A 14,056-nucleotide genomic window follows, 5' to 3' on the forward strand; every position below is an offset into this window, starting at 1 on the left:
AATATATAATCAATGCCTGTGAATTGGCGAATATACAATCAATGTATGTGAAATGGCTAGTTATAGGTCAGAAATTAATCAGCACAATCGATTTTTAAGGAAATACTGAACCTCTATCCTAGTCTCTATTTGCAAAATACCTCAATCCTCTTGGTCACTTGGGACCCATCACAGTATATGTTTTTGCTTGCATGGTAAATCCTTAATATATAATACGTCGCTAGAGTTTTGCATTTGTTGTGGGTAAACGTCGATCCACCACACATAAAGGCATACAACATAAATGAATGATCGTTGTTTCAATCGCACTAGGAAGGGGTCGAACCTTCGGCCTTCTGCTTAGGAAACATACGCTCTATCCACTGAGCTACAAGTGCCATATCTTTGGAAGAAAAGAAAGAGTCGACTATCATAAGATTTTCTCTACTTCCTATGTAATGACTATGAATATGGGAATAAATAATCAATGTATGTGAAAACCTTAGTTATAGCTTACTAATAAATCGTCGTATTTAATTTTTGAGGAAGTATTGAACATCGATAGGACTGTGTAAATGCAAAATACCTCATTCATTTTTGACACTTAGGTCCACCCATCACACTATGAGTTTTTGCTTCCATGGTAAACCGTTAATGTATAATACATCGTTAGAGTTTTCCCTTTGTTGGGTCTAAAAGCCAGCTTTAGTTTATGAAAATTTGTATTCACTATCCGAAACCAAGAATGTGAAGTATCTTAGTAGTGTTAGGAAACAAACGGTGTATCCGCTGAACTACAATGGCTAAATATTGGATCAAAAAGAAATGGTCCACTATTCTACTAATTTTTCTAATTACTAATCAATGCCTGTGAATTGGCGAATATATAATCAATGCCTGTGAATTGGCGAATATACAATCAATGTATGTGAAATGGCTAGTTATAGGTCAGAAATTAATCAGCACAATCGATTTTTAAGGAAATACTGAACCTCTATCCTAGTCTCTATTTGCAAAATACCTCAATCCTCTTGGTCACTTGGGACCCATCACAGTATATGTTTTTGCTTGCATGCTAAATCCTAAATATATAATACGTCGCTAGAGTTTTGCATTTGTTGTGGGTAAACGTCGATCCACCACACATAAAGGCATCCAACATAAATGAATGATCGTTGTTTCAATCGCACTAGGAAGGGGTCGAACCTTCGGCCTTCTGCTTAGGAAACAGACGCTCTATCCACTGAGCTACAAGTGCCATATCTTTGCAAGAAAAGAAAGTGTCGAGTATAATATGATTTTCTCTACTTCCTATGTAATGACTATGAATTGGGGAATAAATAATCAATGTATGTGAAAACCTTACTTATAGCTTACAAATAAATCGTCGTAATTAATTTTTGAGGAAGTATTGAACATCGATAGGACTGTGTAAATGCAAAATACCTCATTCATTTTTGACACTCAGGACCACCCATCACACTATGAGTTTTTGCTTCCATGGTAAACCGTTAATGTATAGTACATCGTTAGAGTTTTCCATTTGTTGGGTCTAAAAGCCAGCTTTAGTTTATGCAAATTTGTATTCACTATCCGAGACCAAGAATGTGAAGTATCTTAGTAGTGTTAGGAAACAAACGGTGTATCCGCTGAACTACAATGGCTAAATATTGGATCAAAAAGAAATGGTCCACTATTCTACTAATTTTTCTAATTACTAATCAATGCCTGTGAATTGGCGAATATATAATCAATGCCTGTGAATTGGCGAATATACAATCAATGTATGTGAAATGGCTAGTTATAGGTCACAAATTAATCAGCACAATCGATTTTTAAGGAAATACTGAACCTCTATCCTAGTCTCTATTTGCAAAATACCTCATTCCTCTTGGTCACTTGGGACCCATCACAGTATATGTTTTTGCTTGCATGGTAAATACTAAATATATAATACGTCGCTAGAGTTTTGCATTTGTTGTGGGTAAACGTCGATCCACCACACATAAAGGCATCCAACATAAATGAATGATAGTTGTTTCAATCGCACTAGGAAGGGGTCGAACCTTCGGCCTTCTGCTTAGGTAACAAACGCTCTATCCACTGAGCTACAAGTGCCATATCTTTGCAAGAAAAGAAAGAGTCGACTATCATATGATTTTCTCTTCTTCCTATGTAGTGACTATGAATTGGGGAATAAATAATCAATGTATGTGAAAACCTTAGTTATAGCTTACAAATAAATCGTCGTATTTAATTTTTGAGGAAGTATTGAACATCTATAGGACTGTGTAAATGCAAACCACCCATCACACTATGAGTTTTTGCTTCCATGGTAAACCGTTAATCTATAAGACATCGTTAGAGTTTTCCCTTTGTTGGGTCTAAAAGCCACCTTTAGTTTATGCAAATTTGTATTCACTATCCGAAACCAAGAATGTGAAGTATCTTGGTAGTGTTAGGAAATAGACAGTCTATCCACTGAACTACAATGGCTAAATATTGGATCAAAAAGAAATGGTCCACTATTCTACTAATTTTTCTAATTACTAATCCATGCTTGTGAATTGGCTAATATATAATCAATGCCTGTGAATTGGCGAATATACAATCAATGTATGTGAAATGGCTAATTATAGGTCACAAATTAATCAGCACAATCGATTTTTTAGGAAATACTAAACCTCTATCCTAGTCTCTATTTGCAAAATACCTTATTCCTCTTGGTCACTTGGGACCCATCACAGTATATGTTTTTGCTTGCATGGTAAATCCTTAATATATAATACGTCGCTAGAGTTTTGCATTTGCTGTGGGTAAACGTCGATCCACCACACATAAAGGCATACAACATAAGTGAATGATCGTTGTTTCAATCGCACTAGGAATGGGTCGAACCTTCGGCCTTCTGCTTAGGAAACAGACGCTCTATCCACTGAGCTACAAGTGCCATATCTTTGCAAGAAAAGAAAGAGTCGACTATCATATGATTTTCTCTTCTTCCTATGTAATGACTATGAATTGGGGAATAAATAATCAATGTATGTGAAAACCTTAGTTATAGCTTACAAATAAACCGTCGCAATTAATTTTTGAGGAAGTATTGAACATCTATAGGACTGTGTAAATGCAAAATACCTCATTCATTTTTGACACTCAAGACCACCCATCACACTATGAGTTTTTGCTTCCATGGTAAACCGTTAATGTATAAGACATCGTTAGAGTTTTCCATTTGTTGGGTCTAAAAGCCAGCTTTAGTTTATGCAAATTTGTATCCACTATCCGAAACCAAGAATGTGAAGTATCTTGGTAGTGTTAGGAAACAGACAGTCGATCCACTGAACTACAATGGCTAAATATTGGATCAAAATGAAATGGTCCACTATTCTACTAATTTTTCTAATTACTAATCCATGCTTGTGAATTGGCAAATATATAATCAATGCCTGTGAATTGGCGAATATACAATCAATGTATGTGAAATGGCTAATTATAGGTCACAAATTAATCAGCACAATCGATTTTTTAGGAAATACTGAACCTCTATCCTAGTCTCTATTTGCAAAATACCTCATTCCTCTTGGTCACTTGGGACCCATCACAGTATATGTTTTTGCTTGCATGGTAAATCCTTAATATATAATATGTCGCTAGAGTTTTGCATTTGTTGTAGGTAAACGTTGATCCACCACACATAAAGGCATACAACATAAGTGAATGATCGTTGTTTCAATCGCACTAGGAAGGGGTCGAACCTTCGGCCTTCTGCTTAGGAAACAGACACTCTATCCACTGAGCTACAAGTGCCATATCTTTGAAAGAAAAGAAAGAGTCGGCTATCATATGATTTTCTCTACTTCCTATGTAATGACTATGAATTGGGGAATAAATAATCAATGTATGTGAAAACCTTAGTTATAGCTTACAAATAAATCGTCGTATTTAATTTTTGAGGAAGTATTGAACATCGATAGGACTGTGTAAATGCAAAATACCTCATTCATTTTTGACACTCAGGTCCACCCATCACACTATGAGTTTTTGCTTCCATGGTAAACCGTTAATGTATAATACATCGTTAGAGTTTTCCATTTGTTGGGTCTAAAAGCCAGCTTTAGTTTATGCAAATTTGTATTCACTATCCGAAACCAAGAATGTGAAGTATCTTAGTAGTGTTAGGAAACAAACGGTGTATCCACTGAACTACAATGGCTAAATATTGGATCAAAAAGAAATGGTCCACTATTCTACTAATTTTTCTAATTACTAATCAATGGCTGTGAATTGGCGAATATACAATCAATGTATGTGAAATGGCTAATTATAGGTCACAAATTAATCAGCACAATCGATTTTTTAGGAAATACTGAACCTCTATCCTAGTCTCTATTTGCAAAATACCTCATTCCTCTTGGTCACTTGGGACCCATCACAGTATATGTTTTTGCTTGCATGGTAAATCCTTAATATATAATACGTCGCTAGAGTTTTGCATTTGTTGTGGGTAAACGTCGATCCACCACACATAAAGGCATACAACATAAGTGAATGATCGTTGTTTCAATCGCACTAGGAAGGGGTCGAACCTTCGGCCTTCTGCTTAGGAAACAGACGCTCTATCCACTGAGCTACAAGTGCCATATCTTTGTAAGAAAAGAAAGAGTCGACTATCATATGATTTTCTCTTCTTCCTATGTAATGACTATGAATTGGGGAATAAATAATCAATGTATGTGAAAACCTTAGTTATAGCTTACAAATAAATCGTCGTAATTAATTTTTGAGGAAGTATTGAACATCTATAGGACTGTGTAAATGCAAAATACCTCATTCATTTTTGACACTCAGGACCACCCATCACACTATGAGTTTTTGCTTCCATGGTAAACTGTTAATCTATAAGACATCGTTAGAGTTTTCCATTTGTTGGGTCTAAAAGCCAGCTTTAGTTTCTGCAAATTTGTATTCACTATCCGAAACCAAGAATGTGAAGTATCTTGGTAGTGTTAGGAAACAGACAGTCTATCCACTGAACTACAATGGCTAAATATTGGATCAAAAAGAAATGGTCCACTATTCTACTAATTTTTCTAATTACTAATCAATGGCTCTCAATTAGCGAATATATAATGAATGTATGTGAAATGGTTAATTTTAGGTCACAAATTAATTAGCAGAATCGATTTTTTAAGAAGTACTCAACCTCTATCGTAGTCTCTAATTGCAAAATACCTCATTCCTCTTGGTCACTTGGAACCCATCACAGTATATGTTTTTGCTTGCATGGTAAATCCTTAATATATAAATCCTTGCATTCCTTTGGCTGAACACCTTCGATAGATCTGCGGCTATCGGTATTCAAGGGCGTGGTACGTGAAGGCTCGTAACTGAGACGTCGAGGGAGAGACAGTGCTCAGAGAGAAAACACTAACGAGATCTGGACAGGCGTGGTCGGCGCTCAAATCAAAGGTATGAATCAAAGCACAGACTCATGGAGCAAAATGGGCACAAATCCGATAGATTAGTATGACAGGAAAGATTACAGAACACGGCATATGGCCGGTGACCTTACAAGTTAGTTACAAGGGACTAAGCTAGTGCTTCCGCTTATATTTTTCTTCTCTCTCCACTCTGAGGTACTGGTCCTCGTTTAAATAATTTTTCCCTATTACACAACCGAGCCGTCGGTGGCCCGTGATACTCAGACTCGGCGTTTGCTAATTTCCTAATTTTACATTTCTGTTCTCTGGACAACACCTGGCACGCCCGTGGGACAGGACCTTGTCCGTCTTACCCACGACTTACAAAATACTAACAATATTAGAAAAATTGCCTTCTAGGCGTGATCCTGGTTTCATTCCTCTTTTAAGATTTCGAGGATGCTTTCGGGGTCCGGGGTGGTGGCAGGGTGGTCTGGTTGGACTGTCGGTGCGGGGGGTTGAGTTTGGTCCTGGATTGTCATATCTTCTCGGCCATCCGCCGCAGGTGCGGCCGATTCTTCTGGTGGGGGTGTGGGTTCGAGGGCGCTGACCTCTACTTCGACTGGATCTGGTACCATGTGGGCGTCCCTGGGATGTCTGTTGGCCAGGGCAAGTTCCTCCTGTGCCGTGTCCGTGATCTCCTTGCTGTAAAGTTCTTCCTTCTGCTCTGTGGCCGTTGGAGGGCTGGTGGGGATGGCTGCGAGTCGTTCTCGTTCGAAGGCTTCTCCTTCCAGGCGAAACAACATTTGACCGTCATTGAAGTCCTCCATTATTTCCTCGATTGCCGCGGTGTGAGATTTTGCCAAGGACTGGTAATCCTCGGTTAAACCTGCACGCAGGTTTTGTATGCTGGCTTCGTCCATTTTGTAGAAGCCGCGGCCCTCCTTCCGTCGGTTCTCGGCGTCCGCGCGTAAAATATGCAATTCGGCAGCTTGGGCTGCCCATTCATCTCCTGCGTGACTTAATGTTTCCTCGACCTTTTTGGTAAGGTGCTGGCGCTGTTTCTCGATCAGTATTCTGATGCGTGTCTCATCCATGTCGGGTTGTGCTCGGATGACTACTAATTCCTATTTTAAGCCGTCGACCTTGGCCTGAATCTTCTGTGCTCCTAGCTCATAGATGGCTTGAGTGTTCTTTGCATGCGCGGTTACGAGCTAGAGAGCCTGCTTGTAACACTTGGTGAGTTCTTCGGTGGCTTGCTCCCGTTCTTTTTGACACGTGGCCCGGATTTGTTCCCGTTCGACGATTCTCTCTTCTTGTAGGGCGAAGTAGGAATCCGATAATGCGTCTTTTTGTTCCGAAAGTAGCTTGCATTTGATGAAAAACTCGTCAGCCATTTCTTTAAGGTTCGTACGCTGACTTTGCAGCTCGGCATTCTCCGCGATCATCCTCTCCTCCCGTTGGCGATTTCTTTCCTCCTGCCGCTGGTTCCAGTCTTTTGCATTGTCGAGCGCGGCCTGTAGGTCTTGAACCTCCTTCTCTTTCTTCACCACTGTGGCTGTGTATTCCTCCAGCTTGCTTTTGAGTTCGGCTTCCTTGCCCGCGGCTTGCGCTTGTACCCGGCCCAGTGCTTCGTTCTGCTCGTGTATCCTTTGGTCGGCCTGGGCTCTCATCTCGGCCATCTGCTTGGAAGCTTCTTCTTTTAGGCAAGCCATCACCTCTTGATGTTGTTGTTCGTGTCTCTCGGTTCGCCGTTGTTCTTCTTTAAGCTCCGCACGGTAATCCCGGAGCTGGGGTTCTGTCTAGGTTGCCACCTCCTTGGGTGCACGAGGTGGTGGTATCTCGGTCTTCTCCATGTGCGTGGGCGCCTCGGTTGTTGTGCAGGCATCGACCATTTGTAACGAGTCCGTTTGTGTACTGGGCTGCACCGTCAGGATTGAGTCGGTGATGGTGCTTTCATCCATCATTGTTATGCGTGGAGGCGTAGGGAGGGCCTCGGTGGTCGTGACGGGAAGGCTCAAGAGTTGTTGTTCCGGCCGGTTTTGCTCCTAGGATTCCAGCTTCTAGTTCGCAGTGTGCCATAATTCTGTAGCCATCTTAGCCTATTTTTGGGCTATTTTTATCTTTCGGGCCATGTCTTTGGTTGCCCACGTAGTGCGATCCAGGTCCCAATATGCCTCGATAAGGGCTGTGTTCAACTCGGGGACCTCCATGAGGAGAGCGGCCTGTTTGCCTGCTTCTTCCTCCCGATTTTTTGTAAAGCCATGTCCTCCTGGGGCTCAATTTCACCTATTAGCGCGCGCTGAATCATTTTTGTTTCGGCGAGCTCCTTCGCCATTCGACCGACTGCCGCGACTTGGGCTCTGGCGAGGAAGTCGACCAGCTCGAATATCATACCGAGGCATATGAGCGCACTAAATTCGTAAGCCTCCGCGGGGAGGTCCTTATACCCGAGGACTTCATCCTCCGAGATTTGCGTTGTCTGCCCATGCTCGATCTTTCCCTGGTTCATCGATGCCTCCTCAGGGATGATGGCCAGGTTGCTCTGTCTGACAACTAAGGCTTGCTCCTGTTGTGGCTCTTTCTGTTCTTCCGAGGACTCACGGTTGAGTCGTCTTCTCTTGCTTGGCTGTGTTTGCGGTTCCGGGGCCGGTAGTGTCGTTTCCTCCGCCTACTTCCTTTTCTGGGGTTGTGGTGGTGCAGCCTGCTGTGTGTTGGGGCATGGGCTAGGTCCTAGGGAAGTTACCGAGGGGCGCAACATTGGTTGTCAAATGGTGACATCATCGGCCGTGTTATCTTCCGCGGCTACCTCCTCCTCCCATTCTTGGTAGGTCTCGAAAACTGCCCTTTTTTGTTGGGGTTGAGTGGGTGGTGGTGTAGATGCGGGGTTTTGGTCAGGGGCAGGAGGTGAAGGCGATGTGGGCTCCTCCCATGCTTCGTGGCTGATGGCAACGAATTTCTCTCTCTGCCTTCGTGGTGGTGGTGGGGACGTGAGTGTGCGAGGGGAAGGAAGAGAAGAGGGTGGGTATAGAACCATCAAAAAGTGGGTAAGAACAGACAACATCTTCTTACCGGACTGAAATGAAGCTAAGGCGGCGCGGAGTCCCTCGCTTGTGATGATTCCCCAATTGATTCTGTTTCCTTCATACGCGCTGATGATGATGGCTTCCTTGTTCTGCGGCATGCTCATTGGGTTCGTATGCACGAACGCATACTCCATTAATATACAAGCAATCTCCCCGAAAGCTCTGTTGGGACCGCCATACGTGCAATATGCCTTCCCTGAGGTTGAGTACTCTACGAAGTACACTTTCATCTTTGATGCCGTGGGTGTCAGGAATAGTACTAAAGCAAAGATGGAATTAGTACTAAGAAGAGTAGTACTATCAGTACTAAGAGGACGGGACTGCGTAAGATTCCCGAGAGAGAGGAAGTGAGAAGAGGAGAGAGAGAGAAATAGGATGATGACAACAACTCTTATATTATATGAAAGATAAGTACAAATCGACTAAGAGGCTTAAGACTGGTGTTGAACCAATTTGGTTCAAAACAATGCCTTGTGCCTCCTTTTATAGTGTTTTTAGGAATAATCCTGAAGCTTCTAGAATGTTCTAGAGAGATCTGGAATATACATCAATTTTCTATGATAAAGTATAAATGAAAATAATATCCTACAAAATACAATTCATAGTCTAATGGTAAGAGCTCGACCCATGTAGCATAAAGTCATGGGTCCGAGTCTTGCCATATCATGACACTATCTCCCCCTTAAAGACGACGAGTGGAACGAGTCGGCACTAATTGTGGACCGGGTTTGTCCGGATACTTTCGGTGGAAATCAACAAGAAGATCTTGTGCATTGGCAACATTCTCGACGGGTTCCCAAGTACGTTCGCTCGGACTATAACCGAGCCAATCGACCAAGTAATAAAGTTTGTTGCGAACAAGTTTGGAATCGAGGATGGCAGCAACTTCATACTCCGGGCCGGCGTCCAACTCCAGCGGGGGCGGCAGTGGTGTCACACGATCGGGAATGGTGTTTGCTTTATAAGGTTCAAGAAGAGAACAATGGAAAACCAGATGTATCTGAAGCTGCGGAGGGAGATCAAGGCGGAAGGTGACATCATTAATCTTCCCCGTAATACGGAAAGGACCGAGTCGTCGATAATCCAACTTGTCGCACGGTCGAGTAGTCTTGATGTGACGACGTAAGAGCCATACTCGATCTCCGATGGCAAAAGAGGAGGGAATCCGATGACGATCCACATAAGTCTTCTGTGTGTGTTGAGCATGACGAAGGTGAGTAGAGAGATCCATCTGGATCTTGCGTAGCCTCTCCAAATGGTCCTCGGCACGAGGGTTGGTAGGTAGCTCCGGAGTGTCGATCACTGACCAGCGAGGATGGAAACCGGTATAAGCGAAAAATGGGGAGACCTGAGTCGAGGAGTGAATAGCATTATTATACGCAAACTCCGCAAAGTGGAGAATCTCGGCCCAATTGTCCTGTTGATAACTCAGGAAACACCGGAGATATTGCTCCAACGTTTGGTTTGTTCGTTCCGCCTGTCCGTCGGTCTAAGGATGGTAGCCGGAGGAGAGGTTGCAGGAGACCTTGAGCATCCTGAAAAGATGCTGCCAAAATTTGGAGAAAAATTGCGGGCCTCGGTCACTGATAATACTGTCTGGGAGGCCATGATGCCGAAATACCTCACGCATAACAAGAGCGGCGGTTTCCTCGCTAGTGATGGCTTTAGTACATGGCACAAAATGTGCCATCTTCGTATATCGATCAACGACGGTTAGGATAGCATCGAACCCCTTCGAGACCGGAGATCTGTGATAAAATCAAGACAAATAGACTGCCATGGCTTACTTGGAATTGGTAAAGGTTCCAACAAGCCATATGGATGGTGTCGTGGCATCTTTGCTCGGCAGCAAGCATCACAGGTTCGAACGTAGTCGTCTACAAAACGGCGCATGTGGGGCCACCAAAAAGATCGCTGCACTAGCTCCAACGTCTTGGTACTACCGAAATGTCCCGCCGTATGGGTGTCATGACAATGTTGGACGATTTGAAGGCGACAGGAGCAATCGGGGACATATACGCGCTTTTTAAAGAATAACAAACCATCATGATATTCGAATTGTTGGTAGTCAATACCTGGTTGTTGAGACTGAGAACAGGATGCCCGAGAAGTATCAATGTGCGCGAGGATGTCTTGAGCAAAACTATCTGTCTTCAAGGTTGCACGTATGTTATCGGTAATCCGTGAATCCATCGGGGTGTGAAAAATCTGCGTCGTGTGCAATCGTGTTGGTCCCAAGATTAGTTGCTTTTGATTATCAAATGTTGCGTCACCAGGACGAGGTGCAAGATATGAACGCCGTGATAGTGCATCTGCTTTTCCTTGCTGCTTCCCCGGTCGATATGTGATTTCGAAGTCGAAACGCGTGAGGAATTGCGCCCACCGAGCTTGTCGTCCATTTAGTACGCGAGCGTTCTGAAAATAAGCAAGATTTTTATGATCGCTAAAGACAATGTACTGATGTGGAGAGCCCTCTAAGAAATGTCGCCATTGTACAAATGAATCCACGATGGCTAATAACTCCTTGTCATGTATTTCGTAGTTGATTTCTGCGACATTGAATTTGCGCAAATGGAAAGCCACCGGATGCAACTCTTCTTTATCGCCTTGTTGAGAAAGGATGCTACCGAGGGCGAAATCTGATGCGTCGGCCTCCATGATGAATGGTTTGCTTGTATCCACATGAGCTAGAATCGGTGCTGATGTAAAGGCTTTCTTAAGATGCCGAAAAGCCATATCTGCTTCGATGGACCAAAGAAATGCTTGGCCCTTCTTCGTAAGTTGTGTGAGAGGTAAAATAATCTTCGAGTAATCCTGTATAAACTTACGGTAGAAGTTAGCAAAACCTAGAAAACATTGTACATCTCGTACCAACCGTGGAATTTGCCACTCTAGTACAGTTTGGATTTTAGTTGGATCCATGGCGATGCCCTTTGAGGAGATGACGTAGCCTAGAAATTCCACTTGCTTACAGTCAAAGCTACATTTTTCTAGCTTGGCATAAAGACCATTCTCGCGGAGTCGCTCTAGTACTAATAGTACATGAGAATCGTGCTCTTCCTGGGTCTTCGAATAAATCAACAGATCATCCAGATAAATGATCAAACAGATATCCAAGAGGTCTCTGAATATATCATTTGCCATGTGTTGGAAGACTACGGGTGCATTGGTTAGGCCAAACGGCATAACAGTATACTCGAAATGCCCATACCGCGTGCGAAAAGCGGTCTTCCACTCATCTCCCGGTCGGATCCGCACCAGATTATACGCTCCTCGTAGGTCGATTTTAGTAAAAAACTTGGCACCATTAACTCGCTCTAAAAGACTTGATATAAGAGGAAGTGCATACCTATTCCGGATGGTGACTTTATTCAATCCGCGGTAATCAACGACAAGACAAAGTGAGCCATCTTTCTTCTTGACAAAGAAGATGGGTGCACCGGCCGGAGATTTCGAATGACGGATGAACCCGCTTGCCAAGTTCTCCTCTATGTAGGCTCGAATGACTTCTAACTCGGTGGGTGACAAGTTGTAAATTGGTCCCCATGGTGGCTCGGTTCCTGGTTGTAAATCGATGGGACAGTCATAGGGACGGTGATGAGGAAGGGTACCGGCTTTTACCTTGTCAAATACATCGGCATAAGGATGATATTTTGCCGGAAGTTGTATTGAGGAGTCCTTCTTAATAGTGCTAGAAGGATGTACTGATATGGCAAATAGGAACATTGCCTCCTTGGGTCCTTCTTCGCGTAGTTGATGGAGTGAAATGGTCGAAACTCGGTGAGTTGATTCTTGGGGTGGTCGATATCGGACTTCTCCTGTTCTCCAATCCATGGCTGGATTATGTAATTCAAGCCAAGGTAATCCTAGGACAATGGGATGCTCTGGACTACTAATTATATTAAATGATATTATACACACAAAACTACCTACGACAACTTGAATGGGTTCTGATTCTTCTACAATATTCCCGGAAGCAATGGGACGACCATCAATGACCACTACAGATGCGGGACAAGGAAGTTTTCTTAAGGATATCTGAGAAGCTTGGGCAAAATTTCGATCCATGAAACAGGAATTAGCTCCGGAATCTAAAAGTGCTAGGATGGGTACTGGGGGAGTACTTTTAGTACTAACAATGACTTGGGCTAGGAACACATTGCTAACTTGCTTGGAAGGAATGGAACCACTAATGGGCTGTACAGATCTAGGGCTGCTGTCCAACCAAATGGCTCCTATTTTGGCTGGACTCAATCGTTTAACTCTTCATCTAATTGACTAAGGATTTCAAATTTATTTGAGATACTTGGGCTATTAGTACTATGAATACTATCTGACACTCTATTAGTACTATTAATACTATCAGACACTCCGAAGGGAAGAATTGACTCAGGTTTAGTACAGGCGACGATTTGATTTACCTGTCTTCTTGGCCTATGGGGACAATTGATGGCGATATGTCTTGGTCCACCGCAATAAAGACATAATCGATTGGCACGTCGTCATTGCTTTTCTTCTTCCGATAACGGGCCGCATCGACGCATGGTATCGATCTCCATCGGTGTCGAAGTATTTGCTTGAGGTATGTCTCGTGCAAACGGTTTAGCTGCGACTGCGGTGTAAGTGGGCTCTGGCCTAGAGCGTGGTATCTGTAATTGACGTTCTGAACGCCGTTCAAAAAGGCGGTTGTCACATCGAACTGCTCGACTGATTGCCTCCGTAAGAGACTTTGGTTCTTCGGGGAAAGTTAGAAGTAGATCTTTGACATCGTTTCGCAAGCCATAGCGAAACTGCTCCATCAGTGCTTGATCATCCCAGGGTATATCTGAAGCAAGTAGGCGGAAATCCGCCGCGTAGGCAGAGGCTGGACGATCGCCTTGACGCAATTGCCGGATCTTGTTGATCGCCGTCCTGATGTTGTCGGTGTCTCCGAAGCAGGCTTTAAACTCACCAATAAAATCTTCAAAGTTATTAAGCAAGGGCGATTGTTTTTCTAGAAGCGGAGTGAACCATGCCAAGGCTGAGCCGCTAAGTAGCGTGCCTATTAGGCCGACTCGAGATGCATCAGTGGGATATCGGGAAGGATGCATCTGGATGACTAAGCGTACCTGATTAAGGAATCCCCGGAATTGCGAACGCGTTCCATCAAATTTCACAGGAAGTCCAATCTTGGGCTCTTTATGAAATCCTTGGGGACTGGATCCTTGTTGTTGCAACGCTGCTTCGAGCTGTTGTACCCGTAACGCTAACTCCCCATGTTGTTGTTGCGTTTGTTGTTTTTCTAGAGCGATTTGTTGCAGATCCCCTATCAGCCGTTGGTTTTCTTGTTCCAGGGCAACAAACTTTTCTTTTAGGCACTGTAGCTCGGAGAAAATGGATTGGTATTCTTGGGCGCTAACAGTAGCCATAGTATAGGGAAAAGGGTAGGAGGATGAGGGAGAGTGACAAGTAGGCTAGAGGAAAAAATTGGTTCAAACTGTCAGGAATAGTACTAAAGCAAAGATGGAATTAGTACTAAGAAGAGTAGTACTATTAGTACTAAGAGGACGGGACTGCGTAAGATTCCCG

The 14,056-nt window shown here is 43.3% G+C and overlaps 6 non-coding genes across 6 annotated transcripts; all 6 read right to left on the reverse strand.

Annotated features, from left to right (window-relative positions):
- Positions 1-304: 304 nt before the first annotated feature.
- Positions 305-377, reverse strand: TRNAR-CCU (transfer RNA arginine (anticodon CCU)). The gene has a single exon. It is a non-coding gene; the product is annotated as a tRNA-Arg (tRNA).
- A 787-nt stretch (positions 378-1,164) lies between these two features.
- TRNAR-CCU (transfer RNA arginine (anticodon CCU)) lies at positions 1,165-1,237 on the reverse strand. The gene has a single exon. It is a non-coding gene; the product is annotated as a tRNA-Arg (tRNA).
- A 787-nt stretch (positions 1,238-2,024) lies between these two features.
- TRNAR-CCU (transfer RNA arginine (anticodon CCU)) lies at positions 2,025-2,097 on the reverse strand. Its single transcript has one exon. It is a non-coding gene; the product is annotated as a tRNA-Arg (tRNA).
- A 759-nt stretch (positions 2,098-2,856) lies between these two features.
- On the reverse strand, positions 2,857-2,929 carry TRNAR-CCU (transfer RNA arginine (anticodon CCU)). Its single transcript has one exon. It is a non-coding gene; the product is annotated as a tRNA-Arg (tRNA).
- Positions 2,930-3,716: 787 nt separating this feature from the next.
- TRNAR-CCU (transfer RNA arginine (anticodon CCU)) lies at positions 3,717-3,789 on the reverse strand. Its single transcript has one exon. It is a non-coding gene; the product is annotated as a tRNA-Arg (tRNA).
- A 758-nt stretch (positions 3,790-4,547) lies between these two features.
- Positions 4,548-4,620, reverse strand: TRNAR-CCU (transfer RNA arginine (anticodon CCU)). Its single transcript has one exon. It is a non-coding gene; the product is annotated as a tRNA-Arg (tRNA).
- Positions 4,621-14,056: the final 9,436 nt, after the last annotated feature.

Source organism: Azolla caroliniana, unplaced genomic scaffold, assembly GCF_043228905.1.
Source record: "Azolla caroliniana isolate FFs.n. ecotype wild unplaced genomic scaffold, voAzoCaro1.0.p SCAF_904, whole genome shotgun sequence".
Taxonomy (NCBI): domain Eukaryota; kingdom Viridiplantae; phylum Streptophyta; class Polypodiopsida; order Salviniales; family Salviniaceae; genus Azolla; species Azolla caroliniana.